Raw genomic sequence first — 16,878 nt, 5'->3', positions numbered from 1 at the left:
GTAATAACTCAAATTCTTTCATCTTTTCTTCTAACTGGGTTTCTGATACATTTCTCTGTTCAGACGAAGTACTACCCCTTTCTGGAAATCTCCGAGGCGGTATATCTGAATATCAAACAAATCAATATACAATCTGTATAATCTGTCTCAGCCCTCCTCTGATCATATACCTCTGATTCAGACTCGGTTCTGATCCAGGCTTAGTAAGTACATGCTGCAATCAACTCAGATACAAACAACACGTAATAGGGAAGATAGTAAATCATGCTAGCACACATCATGCAAAGCAACATTGACGTAAATCTCATGCTAGCAATCACATGCAAGGAAGAAAAATTCAATCTACCCCGCTCATTCTCAGCTATCTCAGTCTGAAGAATCTATCAATTCTGGCCATCTTAATCTAAAGGATCTATTGCTCTGATACCACCTGTTGTGGGGACCCGGACGCTAATCATTTTCTTAATCATCTTTTTGGGATTTAATTATCACTTGAGATAAAACAGGGTCTAAAAATTTTTCTTTTTACATTATAACTGCGAAAGGTAATGGACTCTAAATACTATACATGTCTGTATATAAAAATACAAATTCAGTATTAAAATACAATAATGTACTACCTTCTAATCTAAGGTTCACTACTAAAGTTCTAGTAGTAAAATCCAATCTACTGTAAGTCCGAAATCACCACGCTAAACTCGTCTTCTCTCGTCATCTTCTCGACCCTGATCCAGCCCCACCTGTTGTCATGCACACATACAAAACACGACAACAGCCGGATAACTCCGGTGAGAATAAATCCCAGTACAAAACATGGTAAGCATGTATATAAATAATCTAAATCATAAAACATGCTGTCATGAATATATTCAAAGGAGTAGATTCCATAATCTATGACATCTACTCATTATAGGCATGCAATTCAAATCAGATAAACATGCAATTTAATCAAATCATATAAACATGCTATCAGGACTGAAAGCAATAAGCCTGGGTTTCATAGTCTATGAAACCATATCTATAAACACATGCAGTTCTAGTCAAATCATGTCTAGACTCGACTCCACTATAACTCTAGGGATCCCGTAATGAATAAGACGTCAATGGCTGTTACCTACTCAACCGATCGTGGTAACTGTACGTCTTATTCCTAGACTTCGGCCATGGCTGTATCGTGGTGCTATAATAGGACAATGTCTGCTCCTATGTACGATACACCGAATGTCTAGAAGTCTGACAATGACTGTCAAGACTTTCCTATCTTAATTGCAATGAATAACAATCTGTAAACAAAGCATAATCATATTCATAACTGAATACCACAATTATTTTACATGCTTGAATACAATTCTATAATCAAAGCATAATTAGGTAACAATATAAACAATACTCTAGTATGTGATTTTATTGGGAAACTCAAATTAATCTAATTTGAGTTATGCTTTCCGAATATCACATGAATTATACCTTTGTCGTCCCTGTCTGACGATGACGATGACCTGTACTCAAATCTGTCCATATCGAATCTGAAATGACAATATTGAATACATAGTATCAATGAATAACTCAATTCACAATCTGTTCTGATCAATACTCAATTCAGTATACAATCTGATCAATGTCTGAACAAGACACAATCTGAGTCATATCCATAATATCACAATCTAATTGAAATCCTATCTGAATCTGATCACTATCACTTTTACTGATGTTTCGACGGCATAACAACACAATCTGAATAACCCCGTCAATCTGAACATCACCAATATAATACTGGACTTCGAAATCAATAACAATACCAGTCATAATCTCAATAACAATACAATTCTGATATGAAATCTCAGTCAAATCGACTCCAAAAATCATAACAAATACATAAATAATCTGTTCTTCAGTCTGCCTTCACTTCTATACTGTCTACTATAGCAGAAACATCATATCTGAATCACATGCAATTCTAGCAACATCATATTTTCAAAACATGTTTAAACGTAACAAAACTTACGTCCAGTTGTAGCCTGCGTTGATATGAACACAGTACCGAAGTCGGATTTCAATTTGGATAAACGGTTTCTTTGTAAATTGAATTCTAACCTCAAGAATATAAAATCTCTCCCCTAAACTCTCGACTTTCAGGCTGAAAGAATGGAGGAGAATCGAGGTTTACGCACATCTATATATATCCATCTCGTGCATGCAAAGCAAGTGGCGTTGTGCATGTTCTGCACGTTGCGCGCATATGCGCCAACAATGTCGCGCATATGCGCCGGTAGCTCACACCAGCATTTTGCCAACTCGCGCATATGCGCCATTTATGTCGCGCATATGCGCCAATCATTCTGCCTAACCCGCGCATATGCGCCATTTAAGTCGCGCATATGCGCCAATCCTTCTGGACCTTCCGCGCATATGCGCCACTAATCTCGCGCATATGCGCCAAGGCTTCTGGAGGTGTCGCGCATATGCGCGCATGTCTTCGCGCATGTGCGCCAACCTTACTGTGATTCTCGCGCAAGTGCGCCACTCTTGATCGCGCATGTGCGCCAACACATAAATTTGCACACACAATTTACACCTTTCTTATGTGTTCTAGTCCGATCCGTTCCATCTATCATCATCTCAATTACTTCAAAAATCATTTTATCAATTACGGTAATCATACTCAATTCATTTCAAATTACGGTACTTAAATTCTCGGGCCTTACATATTTGCAGCTTGCAATTTTGTGCGCTGTTAATAAATTATATAAACGATAGCTCACAATAAACGAACGCCGTTAATAGAATTATTAACGACGTGCAAGTTTATGTGTGTTGTTAAAAATAAATCATTTTTTTAAAAAAAATTCGTGTTCAGATATTAACGGCGTACATTAATTGCACGCCGTTAATAGTATTATTCACGGCATGCATATTATTAGCACGCTGCCGAAAATGAGTCCGAATTTCGAATTAAGGTCACAATTAGCGACAGTTGATCTATAACCGTCGCCGCCTTACACGATTTAATGCCACATTTAGCGACGGGTTATCTACGACCGTCGCCGATGTAGGTCGGCGACGGTTAAATGATAACCGTCTCTGATAGAAAGAAATCGGCGACGGTTTAATAAATAACCGTCGCAACAAAGCGCAAATTATCTATTTAAACCGATCTCCGTTTCATTTCCTCCACACTATTTAACAACACTTAAAATTTTTCTATACTTATATGATTTTAGTTTCGATTTAGATACCTGTTTTTTTGTTTCCATTTTTGGTTAATTTTTTAATTTTTATTTGTTAAAATTTATTAAATTATAAAGTAATTTTTTTTTATATTTACACAAATTTTAGCGACGGCTTTTATAACCGTCCCTAAGTTTTAACCGTCTTTTTTTAAATTCCGTCGCTATTTTAGTGACGGTGTTTAATTTATAAACCGTCGCTGATAGGAGACGGTTTTATCCAAAACCGTCGCTAATATTTTGTTTTTTTATGTCTAGTAACGGCGTACGCATGCACGCTGCGGAAAGTTTTATTAACAGCGTCCATATGCACGCCGTTAATAATAGTTTTAACAGCGTACAATGCACGCCGCGGATAATCTTGAACTTTTAACAGCTTGTAACTTTGTAGCGTGCAATGCGCGCTGCGGAAAGCTCATATGCGCGCTGCGAAAAGTCATTTTTGTTGTAGTGGTGATCTTCCCCTAAGCTGTGATATCACCGAACATCTAGAAGTTTGACGGATCTGTCAAGACTCCCTATCTTAAATGCAATGATTAACAATCTGTAAACAATGCATAATCAATTCAAAAGATTTGAATACAAATTCTATAAACAAATCACAATCATAATTCAAGATAAACAATAAATCTAGTATGTGATTTTGGTTGAGAAACTCAAATGAGATCTCATTTGAGTTGTATCTCCCCAACACAACATGCATTATAACTTTCTTTGCTAAACCTTTATCGATGTCGAGGTCTCGATGTCGGAGTGAGGTATAATGGATCTGAAATGGCAATGTATAGGAGTATTATGTCAACATACTACGCAAGGTAAATCTGGTACAATTCAATAATCATTCTCGGTATAATTTTGACAGCATATCGGCGTGGTTCTCGATACCGATCACTCCAAATCTCATCATATATTAACACTATCTAATCCTCAGCTCATAACCATCATAATAGGCATATGATAGTATTCAAAATCTGCATAATATAATTCTCAATCATGCTGAAATTCATAACAATTGCCTACGGTACCCTTTCTTCGTTCCGATTTCGCATATACACTCATAATCATCTTAATAACACATATCTATGAACATATTAAAGTTTCCCCAACGTATAACTTTCAAAACATGCTGAAACTTAAAGATACTTACATTTTCTTGAAGCTAGAAGCATAAGGATCAAGAATCTAAGCTTGGATTGAAATTTGGATATTTAAATCTTGTAAAACTAACAATTCAAGCTAAGAAGAAACTTGAAGAATATACAAAGCTCTCTCGGTTCTTGCTGTCCAGAATGAAGGGAAAATGAAGACAACACATTATATATATTGCATGTAATCTCCTACGTGTCTTCTTTAACACTTTAACACATTTCAGACGGCGCTCGGGCGGTAAGACTGTACCGCTCGAGCGCGGCAGTTTCTGTCCAAATCTTTTCGAATGACACTTTGGCGCTCGGGCGGTCAAAATGTACCGCTCGGGCGCGGAAGGTGCTGCCCAAAACATAATTTTGTTGAACATTGGCGCTCGGGCGGGCTCTTTCTACCGCTTGAGCGCCACTCATTCTGTTCAAACATTGCACCCTTCACCTTCTTTGACCAATATAATCTTCCGATTAACTAATAACATCACAACTTCACAGATTTAACATTTCCGGGCTTTACATCTACTGTGGCATTCTGATCTTTCTGACCACTTTTCTGACATCAATCTATGTCATTTGGTCATGTTTTTACGTTATCTGGTACAAACTGATAGATATAGATTGAACAATATGTCAATCTTAATCATATCATCTCATAATCTGGAAAGTATTGTAGTAATCTCATTACGAAATTCATCGAATTATACTCTCCATATCTAGTCAGAATTATACAAATTCTGTAAGAAATCTTCTGATCTCTATCTTTTTGTCTTTTCTGTTAGCGATTCGGACATATCAGTACAATTTCTGCCAACATTTCAATACAATTTCTGTCATAATTGCTTTCATCTGTCTATATCAAAATTATATGTTCGAATATCATACATTTTCAATCATCAACTGAAAACTGAATCAACTACGGTACATTTCTGACCCTATCTGTGATTTCAGACTCGAACTATTTGATACAAACAATTCAGTTAATAAAATAAATGAAAGAAAATATACCTACCTGGTATTCGGCTTTGATTATTGATATCAAGCTTTGCTGTACAATTTTGACATATCTGACATCACAAGATAATCAGTCTCATACAAAACACAGAATCACATATATGTTACTCTGATCTGACTATTACGATCAAGTTCTGAACATTCTGATCACATTCTTGAATTACTGTAACTCTTGAATTCAACTCTGATTCGGTTGGAACTGTATATACTCCCTCTAGTTCTGTGGGGACCCGGGCTCTAACTCAATTGTTTTGGGATTTAATTGGATCTTTGTTCGAAAATGTGGGTCAAAATTTTGCTTTTAACATTAATTCAAATGTATAAATTAAAGCATAACATGTCTTTAAATTAAATAAACAACATAATGTACATACAAGTCTGTCTAGTACAACCATACTCTAGTGTTTAGATACCAACTACAAACATAAGTGATACAAGTCCAGTAGGAAACACTAGAAATATTCAACGCCCGAGATCTCCACGCTATCATCAATCTCTCATCTAGCTCGAGACCCAGATCCTGCCCCACCTGTTGCCATGCACACATACAGACACGACAACAGCCGGATAACTCCGGTGAGAACATATCCCAGTATAAAACATGGATGCATGCAATGTAAAGATCATATACCAATGCATAGCATGTGTATCAAGTAACATGAATGTAAATCTAAACATGTAGAAGAATACAAATCTGTATTCAACATTTAAATCTTGACTCGACTCATTTCTAATCTAGGGATCCCGGTGTGAATAAGACGGTCTGTCACCTACCCAACCTCTCGAGGCAACGGTACGTCTTATTCCTAGACTTCGGTCAACTATGTATCGAGGGTCTGCACATAGAGTAAATCTACTCCTATGCGTCGATACACCGAATCGTCTAGTGTTGGCTAATCTGCCAATATCTCCTATCTCAGGACTCGAATATAAATCAATAAACAAAACATTACATAATAACAATCTAGTATGTGATTTAGGGAAACTCGTATCAAATCTGAATCGAGTTGTGCAATCCCAAGACCACATGAATTATACCTTTCTTGTCGAATAGTCGGTGTCGTAGTCGAAGTCTCAGGTTCACAATAGCCAATACAAATCTGAAATGGCATAAACAATGTGCACTTCAGTCATATACATCTCAAGCAACTCAATATGCAAAGCTAACATCGGTTTCAAGGTAATTTGACGGCATAACGGCGTAATTCTTTGATACCGGTAATTCAAGAATATCATACTCAATCACAATCAACTCATAATCTCATCTAACATCTATATACATGCTGAAATCTGCATATTCTCAATCCAACACATGCTGGAAAATCGAACGTATAGCATACGGTCTCCAAATTTCGATCCGGTAACGAATAAATCATGCTCAACATATCAAGAACACATATTCGAACTTAAATCTGAATTCCCCCAACACATATATTTCGAAACATGTTGCAAATGAGTAAAAAGTATACCCTTCTGAAGCTTGTGATCCAAGGAGCAAGAATCTTCTACTCGGATTCAAAATCGGATGCATAAATCTTGCAAAACCAATGTTCCAATCTACCTTGAAGCTTGAGGATTCTTTGGAGAAGGAGCTCGGTTCTTGTTCTGAATGCCAAAGGGAATAAAGACACCTATTACATATTGCATGCAAAGCGACGAGTGTTCATGTTGTTCAAATGACACGCACTACCGCGGGTGCGGTAGCTTAAGAGCGCGGGTGCGCTGAGCTCTCGGCAGCAATATCATTTTCTGAATCTTGGTGACCGCGGGTGCGGCTCTTGCATGACCGCAGGTGCGGTCTCACCACCGCGGGTGCGGTCTTGCTCGCACCACGGGTGCGGTGTTGCTTCGCACAATCTACCAATCTTTCTGTCCAAACACCGCGGGTGCGGTCCCTCCTAGCACCGCGGGTGCAAGGTGGTTTCGGCCATGCTTACTCAAAATTCTCATTTTTATGATACGCATTCTCCTCTTCAAATTTAACCTCAATGACACTGATAATTCTCGAGCTTACAAGTTCACACTAATCTGTAGCATATACGGATTCAAAACGCAGTAATATCAAATCAGAAACGAAATATCAATATCCTATACAGATCTAGTGAGTTCAGTGAACTCATAAAACAAAGATTTCTGGTAAATATCTTCATGTCATTCTGATCAACTAGTATATCTCATCTGCAAATAAAATCTGCTTCCAAAAACAATATAAGATATCTCAAATACTGATTTAGAGCATTAACAATACTCAGCAGATATAGAGCAACAGTCGAATAAAATAATCTGTCAAATCAGACAAAATACATCTCTGATATTTCTGACATTTCTACACCTTCTGGTCTTTCTGATATCCTATCTGTCACTGATTCAACTCTCAACTGTAACGAAATCAATCTGTATACTAACTTCAGATAACGCATACTCTGAATACAATCTGTTTCAAGTAAGATTCTTATCTGAATAGTTTCTGTATACAATCATCACAGTTCTCAGGATATTCAATAAAATCTTCAACTACTCTATTCGGTCAATCCAATGCTGCAATTATATCAAAATCTCCTAGATACAATGAGCATAAAATCATTAGAACATCTCTGAATATACTAAAACATGCCAAAGAGAAACACTAACTTAGATGTACTCTTGGTCGGTATTCTTCTACTGATCTTTCAATTCATTCTGTATCATTCTGTACTGAGTCTAACCTACAATCAATGTCTGATCTCAATTCAATTCTGAACTCTATCTTTCTGAGATAAGCAAATCTAAAATCTTATCTGACAACATCATCCAACTCATACATCATGGACATATCTGTCAATGTTAGGCTCGATTTCAGTAGGTCTACTGAATACATAGGGATGCAATCTGCTCCTTTCTGTATTAATCGAGTCATATACAATACAGATATTCAAGGAATTCTAAATCTAGAATCCTTATCGTGGTATCTCCACTATTCAGCCATCTCTGATCTAACTCTTACCATTTCTGGAAAAATTCTACAATATGTCTGTACTAGTTCAGCATATACATATCAATAATGCGTTCAAATCAGAAAACACAAGTACATCATAATCTATTTCTATTTCATTCTCATCTTACTGTAGTATACAATCTATACAGAAATATCTGATATCAACATTTCTTCAACAGGCAAGGACATCAATACTACAGTACATACAAACCCCACAGATACAGCATATTTCCATGCAACTCAATCAAAGATATTCTTAACAAATGCATTAGTATATATCAATACATATGCAATATAATAATAAAGAATAGTACCTGTTGTGAATTCTGGATCTGTGTTTTCAATTGAACTCTGTTCCCTACAATCTTCGGGAACGCTTCTGGGGACAGACTTTAGAAAAGTGTCCCGGCTGTCCACAAATATTGCATCTACCAGTCACTCCCTGGCATTGCTCCGTGGGATGTCTCCCTCCGCAAGTCCTGCAATAGACTTCAGTATGACTAGGACTGGAACCACTTCCCATCTTCTTAGATGGCTTCTTTCGAGCTTTCAACAAATCTTGCTTTCCACTCGTGCTGCCACGCTCAACTCGGAGAGGGGATTGCTGTGTCTGGGGTTGTTTCACACACAACCTCCCTAGCTGTCTAATCAAACTTGCCTCAGCTCTCTTTGCTCTACTCAGGATGTCAGCAAAATGGTAAGGTTGCTGCAGATTCATAAATGCAACTACCTCTGAATTCAACCCTCTGATGAACTGATTTACTATAGCTTCATCATTCCCAGATATCTGAGGAGCAAAATGCAGTAGAGTAGAGAATTTGGCAATATATTCATCAATATTGAGCTGCCCTTGGCTCAAATTCTCAAACTCTAATTTCTTGTCCTCTCGGTACGAAGCTGAGAAAATCTTCGATAGAATTCAGTTCTGAATATTTCCCGCGAAATCACTGTACTTCTCTGTGCCCACATCCTTCTACTGGTAATCCACCAACTCCTGGCGGCTTCTCGTAACTGATAAGGCACCATTTTAACTCTCTGTTCATCTGTACAATCAAGTAAATCAAACAAGATTTCTATATCATCAAACCAGTTCTGACAATCTTCAGATGTCTCGGTACCACTCAAAACCGGCGGCTGTAATAACTGAAACTCTTTCATCTTTTCTTCTAGCTGAGTTTCTGATGTATCCATCTGTTCAGACGAAGTAATACCCCTTTCTGGAAATCTCCGAGGCGGTATATCTGAATATCAAACAAATTAATATACAATCTATAAAATCTGTCTTAGCCCTCCTCTGATCATATACCTCTGATCCAGACTCGGTTCTGATTCAGGCTTATTAATTACATGCTGCAATCAACTCAGATAACAAACAACATGTAATAGGGAAAGCAATAAATCATGCTAGCACACACAATGTAAGTCAACATTGAAATAAATCTCATGCTAGCAATCATATGCAAGGGAAGAAAATTCAATCTACCCCGCTCATTCTCTTCTATCTCAGTCTAAAGGATCTATCAACTCTGACTATCTCAATCTAGAGGATCTATCTCTCTGATAATCTAAGTCTAAAGGAACTATCAGCTCTGATACCACCTGTTGTGGGGTCCCGGACGCTAATCATCTTCTTAATCATCGTTGGGATTTAATTATCAGTTCTGATAAACAGGGCCTAAAAATTTTTCTTTTTAAAATGTAAATGCGGAAGGTAATGGAATCTAAATAATGTACATCTCTGTATAACAACTACAATTCAGTAGAAAAGTACAATACTGTACAACCTCAGTCTAAGGTTTAGTTACTAAGTTCAAGTAATAAAACAAGTCTACAATAAGTCCAGAATCACACGCTATCTAGTCCAGCCTCTTTCTCATCTAGACCCTGATCCAGCCCCACCTGTTGTCATGCACACATACAAAACAAGACAACAGCCGGATAACTCCGGTGAGAATAAATCCCAGTATAAAATATGGTAAGCATGCATATACCCAAAGAAAATCATGAAACGTTCTATCATGAATAAAATTAAACATAATAGATTTCATAATCTATGAAATCAAATCAAAATAAGCATGCAGCTAAAATCAGATAACCATGCAATTCAAATCAAATGATATAAACATGCTATCATACTGAAAGCAATAAACATGGGTTTCATAATCTATGAAACCACATTTCTAAACACATGCAGTTCTAGTCAAATCATGTCTAGACTCGAATCAACTATAACTCTAGGGATCCCTGGGTGAATAAGACGTCGCTGTCTGTCACCTACCCTCCCACTCGGGGTGACGTACGTCTTATTCCTAGACTTCGGTCATATCTGTATCGAATAATCTACAATAGGAGGGTGTCTGCTCCTATGCAACGATACACCGAACGTCTAGAAGTCTGACTATCTGTCAAACTTTCCTATCTCAAATGCAATGAATAAAATCTATAAACAAAGCATGTTCTTTTCAAAAGATTTGAATATAAGTCTATAAACAAATCATAATCATATCAAAAGATAAACAATAATCAAGTATGTGATTTTATTGGGAAACTCAAATGAGATCTGGTTTGAGTTATGTAAGGCTCGAGAATTATCAGTTTCCATTGATGCTAGACTCATAGAGGTAAGAATACATGACATTTAAATGAGAATTTGGAAGGCATGGCCGAAGCCACACTGCACCTGCGGTGCTTAGACTACCGCCCCCGCGGTGTAGGTGACAGAAATTTGTGGAATTTTGCGAACAGACACCGCACCCGCGGTGTTAGCGTGACCGCACCCGCGGTGTGAGACCGCACCCGCGGTCATGTAAGGACCGCACCCGCGGTCTAAGTGCTGAAATTGTAGATTAATTCGCCGTGAGCATAGCGCACCCGCGCTGTTAGTGTACCGCACCCGCGGTCATGCGTGCCCTTTGAAGAATAAGCCATGTGTTATATAACATGCAAGATATAAATAGAGGTCCTTCGTTTTCCTCATTCAGAAGCAAGCACCGAAGGATTTCAGGGAGAGAGAAAGCTTCATTCCTCATGCTTTCAAATTTTGATTTTGTAAGATTCATACATCCAAACTTTAATCCGATTTCGGTTTTGAGCTCCTCTCAGTGTTAGCTTCAAGAGGATGTAAGTTTTATTACATTTCAACAAGATTCAGATTGTGTATGTTGAGAGAAACTTAGATTTGAGTTAGAATATGTGTTCTTGCTATACTAAGCATCGTAAAAACGTAAACGGATTGAATTACGGATGTCGTATGCTATAGGTTCGATTTTCCAGCATGTATTATGTGAAGATTATGCAGAATTTGGTATACATGTTTGTATTGGATGAGATTATGAGTAATTGGGATTGATTATGATATTGTTATGTTGTTACTGAGTTGACCGGTACCGAGAATTACGCTGTTATGCCGTCGATTTGTACCGAGATTTATTATTGATTGGAATACGTATTGCTTTGAGTTAGAGATTGATATTGTGTGTCTACACATTGCCGTTTCAGATTTGAGGTGACAGGTTTGACATTTGATTCGAGATCTCGACAGACGATTCGACAAGAAAGGTATAATTCATGTGGTCACGGGATTGCACAACTCGATTCAGATTTGATACGAGTTTCCCTAAATCACATACTAGATTGTTATTACATTGATTATGTAATGCCTTGTTTATCGATTTATATTCGAGTCCTGAGATAGGAGAGATTGGCAGACTTGCCAAAACTAGACGTTTCGGTGTATCGACGCATAGGAGCAGATTTGCTATATGTGTAGACCCTCGATACAGAGTTGACCGAAGTCTAGGAATAAGACGTACCGTTGCCCCGAGTGGTTGGGTAGGTGACAGACCGTCTTATTCACACCGGGATCCCTAGATTAGAAAAGAGTCGAGTCAAGATTTGAATTGTTGAATACAGATTTGTATTCTACTACATGTTTAGATGTATATTCATGTTACTTGATTTATGTTATGCATTTGTACATGATTTATTACATTGCATGCATCCATGTTTTATACTGGGATATGTTCTCACCGGAGTTATCCGGCTGTTGTCGTGTCTGTATGTGTGCATGGCAACAGGTGGGGCAGGATCAGGGTCACGACGAGGATGAGAGAGTTGATAGCGTGGAGATCTCGGGCGTGGAAGATTCCTAGTGTTTCCTACTAGACTTGTAGCACTTATGTTGGCAGTTGTTATTGAACACTAGTATATGTTTGTACGCACAGACTTGTATGTACATTACGTTGTTTAATTCCTATCGAGATAGGTTATGCTTTAGTTATTGCATTTGAGTTAATGTTTAAAGCAAATTTTTGACCCACATTTTCGAACAAAGATCCAATTAAATCCCAAAAGAATTGAGTTAGAGCCCGGGTCCCCACAACAGGTGGTATCAGAGCAGTAGGTTCTGTAGACTGAGATAGAATAGAATGAGCGGGGTAGATCGAGTCATCTTCCTTGCTTTTGAGATGCTAGCATGATTTATTGCTTTCCCTATTATATGTTGTGTTGTATTATCTGAATTGATTTACAGCATTTCAAGCCTGAATCAGAACCGATTCTCGATCAGAGGTATATGATCAGAGAAGGGCTGAGACAGATGACATTGGGTGTGTACTAATCAGTTTTATGATCAGATTTATGCCGCCTAGACGAGTGCCACAACCAGAGCAGGGTAGCACATCCGGTGCACAGATGGATGTCACCGCTACGCCGATGGAGACTTTATTGAAGAGATTCCAGTCTTTCCATCCGCCTACTCTGAAAGGCACAGAGAGTGCAGTAGAATGTGAGAGCTGGCTTGATGATATCGAGATGCTGTTTGAGTCTTTGGCTTACACTGACGAACGACGTGTGAAGTTGATAGGCCATCAGATGCAAGAGGTTGCCAAGAGCTGGTGGTTGACGACGAAGAGAGCCTTGGAGCACCGAGGCATTGATATCACGTGGAAAGTCTTCAAAGATGAGTTTTATCAGCGCTTCTTTCCCGTCTCCTACCGAAAAGATAAAGGAGCTGAATTTGCGAATTTGAAGCAGGGACAGTGGAACATTGAGGAGTATGTTGCTAAATTTTCTGCATTGCTACGATTTGCACCGCATGTAGCTGGAAACGACGAGGCAGTGGCCGATCAGTTCATCAACGGGCTGAATCCCGATGTCTTTACTTTGGTGAACACGGGCCGGCCTAGTACTTTTTCAGAGGCACTGAACCGAGCGAAGGGAGCAGAGGCTGGCTTGATCAGGCAGCGAGGAGCTTCCTACGGTGTTCAGGGGCAGAGACCGCCACAGTCCACGACCGTACAGTTTTCACCACCTCCTCCTCGTTTTGACAGTGGAGCTAGTGGTAGTGGCAAGAAGGACTTTCTAAAGGCTAAGGGCAAACAGTTTAAGAAATCTGGGAGTAGTTCATCGAGTTCGAGTGGATCTCGACAGAGAGGTCAGGGGTCAGAGTATAGTGGTGCATACTGTGGTTCGTGCGGAGGGCGACATGCGACGGAGCAATGTCAAGGAGTTCTGGGACGCTGCAACATCTGTAGGCAACAGGGACACTTCGCCAGAGTTTGTCCCCAGAGAGGTGCATCACGATTCCAGAGCACAGGATCATCAGCACCAGCGCCACAGATGGAGAGACAGGCATCCTCTGTACACTCCTTTCAGCCACCCTCTACACAGACCCAGCAGAGGCCAGGAGGTAGTCAGACGGTGAGTCAGCCTCCTCGACAGCAGGCACGTGTTTTTGCCCTGACAGAGGAGCAGGCGCAGGAGGCGCCAGATGACGTCATTGCAGGTAACTGTTTTCTTTGCGGTTATCCTGCATATGTGCTGATAGACACAGGGGCATCTCATACATTCATATCTGAACATTTTGCATTGAGACATTCATTGCCTGTTGAGTCGATGTCGACAGTAGTGTCTATAGCTTCTCCGTTGGGAAGTGGTTTGATATCTGTGACTACTGTTAGACACTGTATGCTTCAGTTTGAGGGGCATGAGATTGATCTTGATTGTGTAGTACTTGGTTTAGCTGATTTTGACTGTATAGTTGGCATAGACATGTTGACCAAATACAGGGCCACGGTAGATTGTTTCCACAAGATTGTCAGATTCAGACCCGAAATGACAGACGAGTGGAAATTCTACGGCAAGGGTTCCAGATCTCGGATTCCCTTAGTATCTGCTCTGACTATGAGTAGATTGCTTCAGAGAGGAGCAGAGGGCTTTCTCGTATATTCAGTAGATCTACTGAAGACGAGCCCAGCATTGGAAGATCTGCCAGTGGTTTGCGAGTTTGCAGATGTTTTTCCTGATGAGATTCCAGGGTTGCCTCCGGTTCGAGAGGTTGATTTCAGCATAGATCTTATGTCCGGTTCTGTTCCTATTTCGAGAGCTCCATATAGGATGGCACCGATAGAGCTGAAAGAGTTGAAAGCACAGTTGGAGGATCTTCTGTCCAAGGGATATATCAGACCCAGTGTATCACCTTGGGGTGCTCCGGTGCTTTTCGTTAGAAAGAAAGATGGTTCGATGCGACTGTGTATTGATTATAGGCAGTTGAACAAGGCAACTGTGAAGAACAAGTATCCGTTGCCTCGCATCGACGATTTATTTGACCAGTTACAGGGATCTTCTGTATATTCGAAAATCGATTTGAGATCAGGGTATCATCAGCTCCGAGTTAGAGACGTTGATATTCCGAAGACTGCATTCCGAACCAGGTATGGACATTACGAGTTTGTTGTTATGCCTTTTGGTTTGACGAATGCACCAGCGGTGTTTATGAGTTTGATGAACCGCATTTTTCAGAGATATTTAGATGAGTTTGTAATTGTGTTTATTGATGACATTTTGGTGTATTCGAAGAGTTTGACTGAGCATGCAGATCATCTGAGAATTGTATTGAAGACTTTGAGGAATGAGCGGTTGTATGCCAAACTGTCCAAGTGTGAATTCTGGTTGCGACAGGTTGTCTTCTTGGGACATATCATATCTGGAGAGGGTATTGCGGTAGATCCGAGTAAAGTTGAGGCTGTGATCAGTTGGCCAAGACCGACTTCTGTGCCAGAGATACGCAGTTTCATGGGTCTAGCCGGGTATTATCGACGTTTTATTCGAGACTTCTCCAGTATAGCGAAGCCGATTACCCAGTTGACACAGAAGAACATGCCATTTGTGTGGTCAGAAGAGTGTGAGAACAGTTTTGTTGAGCTGAAGAAAAGGCTGACTAGTGCGCCTGTATTGACGATTCCATCAGGTACAGGTGAGTTCGTTGTATATTGTGATGCATCTCACAGAGGGCTTGGATGTGTTCTTATGCAGCGAGGGCACGTGATAGCATACGCCTCTAGACAGCTGAAGCCGCACGAGACTCGTTACCCGATTCATGATCTTGAATTGGCGGCGATTGTCTTTGCTTTGAAGATCTGGCGTCATTATCTGTATGGCGAGAAATTTGAGATCTATTCCGATCACAAGAGCCTGAAATATCTCTTTTCTCAGTCAGAGTTGAACATGAGGCAGCGACGATGGCTTGATCTGCTGAAAGATTTTGATTGCGAGATCAAATACCATCCAGGGAAGTCGAATGCAGCGGCAGACGCCTTGAGTCGAAAGGTATGTGCTCTTTCCTTATCGACTGTAGGTGTATCGAGTTTAGTAGAAGATTGTTGCTTGTCTGGATTGACATTTAATACAGAGAGTAGACCGTTGCGACTTGCTGCGATTCAGATTGAGCCAGATCTGATTTCGAGGATCAAAGAGGTACAAAGAACCGATCCGAGCGTGCAGGGATCGATTGATATGGTCAGAGCTGGTCATATATCAGAGTATCAGGTTAGAGATTCTGTTCTGTATGTAAATAACCGCTTAGTGGTGCCAGATGTTTCAGATTTGAGACGACAGATCATGTCAGAGGCACACTGTAGTCGGTTCAGCATTCATCCTAGTGGCAGGAAGATGTATAACGACTTGAAGACACAATTCTGGTGGAAACAGATGAAGACAGACATTGCAGAATTTGTGTCTAGATGTCTGAATTGCCAACAGGTGAAGGCAGAGAGGAAGAAGCCCGGAGGTTTACTTCAGAGTTTGTCTGTTCCTGAATGGAAATGGGACCACATTTCCATGGACTTCGTGACGAAGTTACCTCGATCTTCGCGGGGCTGTGACGCGATTTGGGTTGTGATAGACAGACTGACCAAATCAGCGTGCTTTATTCCATACAGGATGACCTATCGACATGATCAGATGGCAGAGTTGTATGTCAAAGAGATCGTCAGATTGCATGGTGTGCCGAAGTCGATCGTATCAGATCGTGATCCACGATTCACTTCTCACTTTTGGCACAGCTTGCAGCAGGATTTGGGTACGACGTTACACCTGAGCACTGCTTATCATCCTCAGACGGACGGACAGTCAGAGCGGACTATCCAGACCTTAGAGGACATGCTGAGAGCTGTAGTACTAGACTTTGGTACTAGTTGGCAAGATTCATTGCCGTTGTGTGAGTTTTCATACAACAACAGCTATC

The sequence above is a fragment of the Primulina eburnea genome, chromosome 2, assembly GCF_022965805.1.
Source record: "Primulina eburnea isolate SZY01 chromosome 2, ASM2296580v1, whole genome shotgun sequence".
NCBI classification, from domain to species: Eukaryota; Viridiplantae; Streptophyta; class Magnoliopsida; order Lamiales; family Gesneriaceae; genus Primulina; species Primulina eburnea.
The sequence above is the reverse complement of the archived record's forward strand: the minus strand, read 5'-3'. Positions refer to the sequence as shown.